General features: G+C 40.0%; 1 long non-coding RNA gene across 1 annotated transcript; it reads right to left on the bottom strand.

Moving 5' to 3' along the window:
- Window positions 1–2,162: 2,162 nt before the first annotated feature.
- Window positions 2,163–4,991, bottom strand: LOC118476059 (uncharacterized). The gene is made up of 3 exons (XR_004855332.1): window positions 4,875–4,991; window positions 2,449–4,778; window positions 2,163–2,348 (listed from the first exon to the last, which is right to left on the bottom strand). It is a non-coding gene; the product is annotated as an uncharacterized lncRNA (long non-coding RNA).
- Between the last annotated feature and the right edge of the window lie 821 nt (window positions 4,992–5,812).

The following is a 5,812-nucleotide window of genomic DNA, read 5'->3' on the forward strand; positions in this document are numbered from 1 at the left end:
GGAGATGGGCATGGAGTTGTTATTCCAGCGTTTATTCCATCGATTGTTGTAATATGTCTTATGCTCTTCATTAGCTCCTTTGACAAGGTACACAACATGGGTGGTCCGAACACGTGACGTGCCTGGGCCCCTGAGCCCACATAACACCTGGAGCCTCCCTGGTCAAGGCTGATGTGGTAGAGGTCTGGGAGACATGTGTCGAGCATAGAGCCTAGTTGCTTCGGGGACCCCTAGCTGGTGGAGCAAGAGCCTGATAAGGGCCCATTCTGGGGTCTAGAGGCCTCCTAGGGGGTTTAGGACCCCTAGAGGGACCCAGGGACACGTGGCGTCACCGGACCCCATGAACGACAGGGTCTGACCAGGCCACATGGCGGAACCTGAGTCTGCCAGCATGTTGGCGACAACCAGTCTAGGAAGGTACTTTCTGAACGCTAGAGTGGCGAATGTTGCTTCCTTACACTTGCCACACATAATGATGACTCTACAGTGGGGTCCCATCATCTTAAACCACCTTGATGGCGGGACCCAAAGCATGTCCTTCCTGTGTAGGCCAATTTTTCTCGTGGCACCTAGGGTACCCATATATAGGGGTGCTAACAGTGCCCCTGTCCCACTGTAGGCTTAGGGACTGCTGGTGTGACCTAATACCAAAATTTGCACTGTGTGGGAGACAAACAAATGGTTGCATGTCAGTGTGTTCTCCAACAACCGTCGATGCATAAATGCATTTGTCACGACAATTGTGTGGAGGTTACCAACGCTCAAGCCCTTGCCTTCTCTCGCACTCCTGAGCCTTTTGCCTTCCACCCTTTGTATCATTGTGTTGACCTCTTGCCCATGGGTATTGGGGCATATGGTTTTGTGGCTTGTTTATATTAGCTATAGGTGTCCCATATTGTGCAGTAATTTTTCCGACCTTCTAGGGGCCAAAACGTACTCACTCTCGTATGTAGGTGGAGCCATAATACGACTTTGAGGGACTGTAGGTGGTAGGGAGAAGTTTTGTTGTGGTAAGTGCGGGTAATAATCCACATCCTATTCTATGTACTCACTCTGGATTGTCCGATGTGGAACAGGGATGGTACGATGTGATATGCAGACTGTCCAGTGTTAAATGCGGATGGCTTGGGGATACTCGGACTGTTTGTGTGTGTAGCCAGATAGTCCGAGCATGTCAGTTAGGCCTTGCGACAGTGGCCCTGGCGTGATTCTGTGTGGTCTGTCATAAAGGACAGGACCATCGGTCATGGTCGTGAACTATCCAGGCTCAGGCTCGGACAGTCCAACCATGGGTAGGACTGCTAGTTTGTCCCAAATTGGTGGAGGAGGTTGTGGTTGCCCGTTGTACAAGTTTATCAGCATACCATAAGATGACTAGGTTTGTGAATGCCCATTTGTAGCCGATGAGTTGTGTGTGGTGGTCGTAGTATTAATATCATGTGATGGGAAATTGGGAATGGTAGATTTTTCAAATGCACGTTTCATTTTCCTAAAATCTTCTTCCATGCCCCTGTATATTGCTTTAATATATCTCGCTGCTCATCTACATAATGCTTAAGAGATTGGATGTCGTCTGCTTTCACTACTACAGATCATGTTATATGAGACGGTTATCTTTTAGTTATTAAGACGCTTATGAAGTGTCCAAATTTGATGGAGTCGCAAAAAATGTCCCACATATAAGATGGTTGGAAACCGTGTTAAAAGATATTATTTTAAGACATTTTTTAATTTATAACCGTCTAAAAAGGTATTTGTTTAAGTCGTTTTGTCTCATAAACTGTCTTGAATTAGGTTTTATTTAAGGCACTTCTTATAAAGAACCGTCAAGAATACGAACATTATAAGTCACAAAGTATTTATCAAACTGTCTGGAATATCCTATAATAATAGACGCTTTCAAGAGAAAAACCATCTTATTTAGGAGACTTATATTGGATGTTTTAGAATTCGTCTTATTTAGAAGACTGATATTGGACATCTTAGAAACCGTCTTATTAAGATTTAAACGAAATGACTTACATGACATGATAGTACATTCTTCAATTTATAATCATTTTCAGATACCACATTATAATAATTTGAAAGAAAAAATACATATACATATATTTAATAACATTATAATTAATATAATATAGATAAGTGCCACTCAATATCTCATAAATAAGCATTGTAAAATAACTCATACACAAGTGTCCTTTAAATCAAAAATGAAATACTAAGTGAAAAACTTAGTCATTAACTATTTGTGCTAACGTTGAATTTGAACCCAACTAAGTATATATGAATTATATTCAAGTCTCCACGCTTGTGTGGCCACCAAAATTCGAGTTCCATTCCTTCTTTTCCTGTACAAAAAATAGGAGAAGGCAATAATTAGTAGTTAGAGACAGTTGAACACCGCACATTGTGACATATCGTAAAGGTTATATGGATGTAACATCTTACCTAGACAGCAATGCTAGATTTAGTTATATGAAGCTCCTTCAACCCTGCATGATCCACCAATATCTATCATCTCATTCATGAAGAAGTCGAGCAACCGTTCTCGAACATTTGCTATCTCATCAAACAATAGCTGGACCAATATCACGATCCAAACTTTCCAAGAAATGTTCCCATGAAACATTTCAAGAAATGAGCAATAGTTGGACCAATATATATCATGATTCAAACTTTGCCTCTGTGTATCCCGAGACAAGTGCTCCAGCAGACCAAACATCTTTTGCTTACAGGTGGACACATTATTTAGTTCCTTGATACTACTTTGTTATTATCATGTGAATTTGAAAGATGTCTATAATTTTTCATTAAACAGGTAATGCTAGGAAGGTAGCTATCCGGACAAAAAATGGCACATATGTGATGTTTTTATATGACATCATCATTCTTTCGAAACCACAACACATTTCTTGATAACCATCAAATGACATGTCAAGCTATTTTGGGTAAAAGAGGTGATAATAAAAGTTATCGGTTGGTTGCAAACCAACAACTAGAAACTGGCAGAAGCACCAAAATGCTCCTCTTCCAATGCTACAGGAAAATTGCAACACATATTCCACGGCTACCCTGTAAATAGTATAATAGTAATAAAAATATACCAGTATTATGTTGATGTTGTTTCTTTAAAAGAAGAGGTTTTGGAATCAACATCCAAGGTACAGTCACTAAAGCAGAAGTAGAACAAGCTGCGTTGGAGAAGGCGAGTGGTTAGGCATGATAGATCAGTCTGCTTCACAGAAGGGAACTTATCAACAAGGAATATAGACCTGCACAGTCTTCTGGCCACTAAACAAACTGGTTCTCACTAAAGTCATATGTTGGGTCCATCACTCTTGTTGTGTTGCCTCCACACCATCGCAACATCAACATAGCCTTTTAGTCCCAAGCAAGTTAGGGTAGGCATTTAGTTGTTAGATATGTCGTCTCTTAGTAGGCCAACACTCAACCCCATATAACACACAGGCCTAATCGCCTGACATGTTGCCTCCATACCAAACAAAGAAAATTTTAAACATGAATCAATAAACTAACCACAACCACAATATTTTCTCCTAAAATTCCAAATAAAACTTGTTTTAATAAAACTGGCTTCTAATTAGGAGATCAAAACAACCATGAATAAATCAACTCACCTGAGTCTTTCTTTTAGATACCATTTTCAGAAATCGGTTCTCCTCCCATAATGTTTGGTTCTCTGGCTCATACAACTGAATTCACCGTCAACCCAAATGTAACCTTTAGGAGACCCACAGTGTGTGGTTGTTTTCATCCCTCTCTGTCTACATACGACAATAACAAATAAGCTAAACACAATTACTGCGACTTTGTTGTTTGACACTGGAAGCAATCGTGATTGCCAAAGTGGAGCCCAAACCGTCAAATATCAACACACTTTTTTTATTCATTTGGAAGAAATTAGATCAAAGCTTCCGGGGATAACCAAGCAAAGACATATGCATAAGGTGCAACGTAGGGAGTTGCTGAAGGTTCTTGTTTAAGACAATAAGTAACAGTAGTCTACTATCAATAGTTCACCAAGGCAAAGCTACTTGTGAAGGAATAAGTCAAGACATGCATATCTGAACAAACAGATTTGGAGCGATAAGGTTGGTACTTTCAGCCGTCAAGGGTATATGGTTTGTCAGATGACAAGCTTGAATGTGAATTTGAGGCAAGCTAGATATTAGCTAATTTGAAACTGATGGTGAACTATTTGTTATTTCATGTTTATTTCTTTTCCATGCTTTGTGCTACCCTATAATGCGATAAATAAAGGTATAGAATATTTGTCAATAAACATGTTTCTCCATAGCTGAAACATCAAAAGTTACAATTGAGAATTCTCAAATATACATTAGGTGTTGTATCTTTGTGTTTGTAGCTCTCAGTGGCATAGGAATTAAGATAAAACTATAACTACCATGCTGCTAAATTTCTAAAAAAATTCACAGCTAGACACTTGTTCACAAACAAGGATGCATGGGCATAGAAACTGACCGGAATGATAACAACCCAAGGTGTGTAGCTCCTTCACGCAATTACACAAGCAAACCATGGGGCATGGTGAGCGTGGAGTGCCCATGCCTACGACCGGGGTTGTGCGGCCACAACGGTTGCGTGGAGGGTATGTGTTAGAGCGTGCAGGTAGCAACGTGCCGCGAAACGCAGGCGTTGAGCCGCAGTGGCTCTGGTTTGTCGGGACCAGTAGAGCTTCTGGCCGGCGCCGGCAGCAACATGGTTCTCCTCTGCCATGGCCACCGCCTCCGCGTACACTGCCAATGACACAGCACAACACAATGACGGATCTGATGAGACGAACAAAACCTAGAAATGCAGATCCGACAAGGCGAGCGGGGGTCGGGACTCACCACAGTGTAGAGTGTGCTCCGCCGCGATCTCCTCGCGCGCTTGCGACGACACAGGGTTCAGGTGAGTAGCGGTCGGGTTAGGAGGATGGGGCCCGGTGGGCGGGCCGGTGGGCGTACTTGGAGTAGATCGGAGTGCGTGGAGTTGGAGGCCGCGTACGAGGCGATCTAGACTGCTGATTCATTTTGAAAATACACAAGGTTCTTTCTAAAAAAGCGACGACGCCACGCTTCCACGCATATCTTTTAAGGACTCAAAATAAGGCAACGTACCATATGCAAACTAAGTTCGCATTCAAACTCTATGCAAACCAACTAACAAAAGTCACAAAAAATCCTAAAAAATTATAAATGTACTTCATTGCCTACTTTACCACTGTACAAAATTTCAAGTTTAAATTCATTATATGTTAAGAGATAAAAAAAGAGAAAATCCTGATATACAAAAAAGTGAAAATTATCTCAGAATTATCACTTTTTCCAATATTTTAATGTATAATGATTTTTAATTTTAATTTTTATACGGTGGTAGAGTGGGCAAAGAAGTATATTGAGAATTTTTTGTGACTTTTGTTAGTTATTTTGCAGTACTAGTTTGCACCTCATATGTTGCCTCTAAATAAGGAACCTGAATAGATATATCATCAAACTAAACCAAATTTATTATTTACTATTAAAATACATCTTATTAGAAATATCATACAAAAACAATTTTATATTTAGAAGTGTCTAGTATATTCACTAGCATCTAAGACATTTATTTTAGTCTAGATGACTCTAATGATATCTTTATTTGAGATAGTTTCATATATAGAAGTGTCTAATATACTAACCAAAATCTAAGGCAATTCTTGCAATCTAATGACTCAAAAAATATATTTATTTGAGACGGTTTTCAATAACAATTTGTATTAAATCAATATAAGTCATTTCTTACGATG

Source organism: Zea mays, chromosome 1, assembly GCF_902167145.1.
Source record: "Zea mays cultivar B73 chromosome 1, Zm-B73-REFERENCE-NAM-5.0, whole genome shotgun sequence".
NCBI lineage: Eukaryota > Viridiplantae > Streptophyta > Magnoliopsida > Poales > Poaceae > Zea > Zea mays.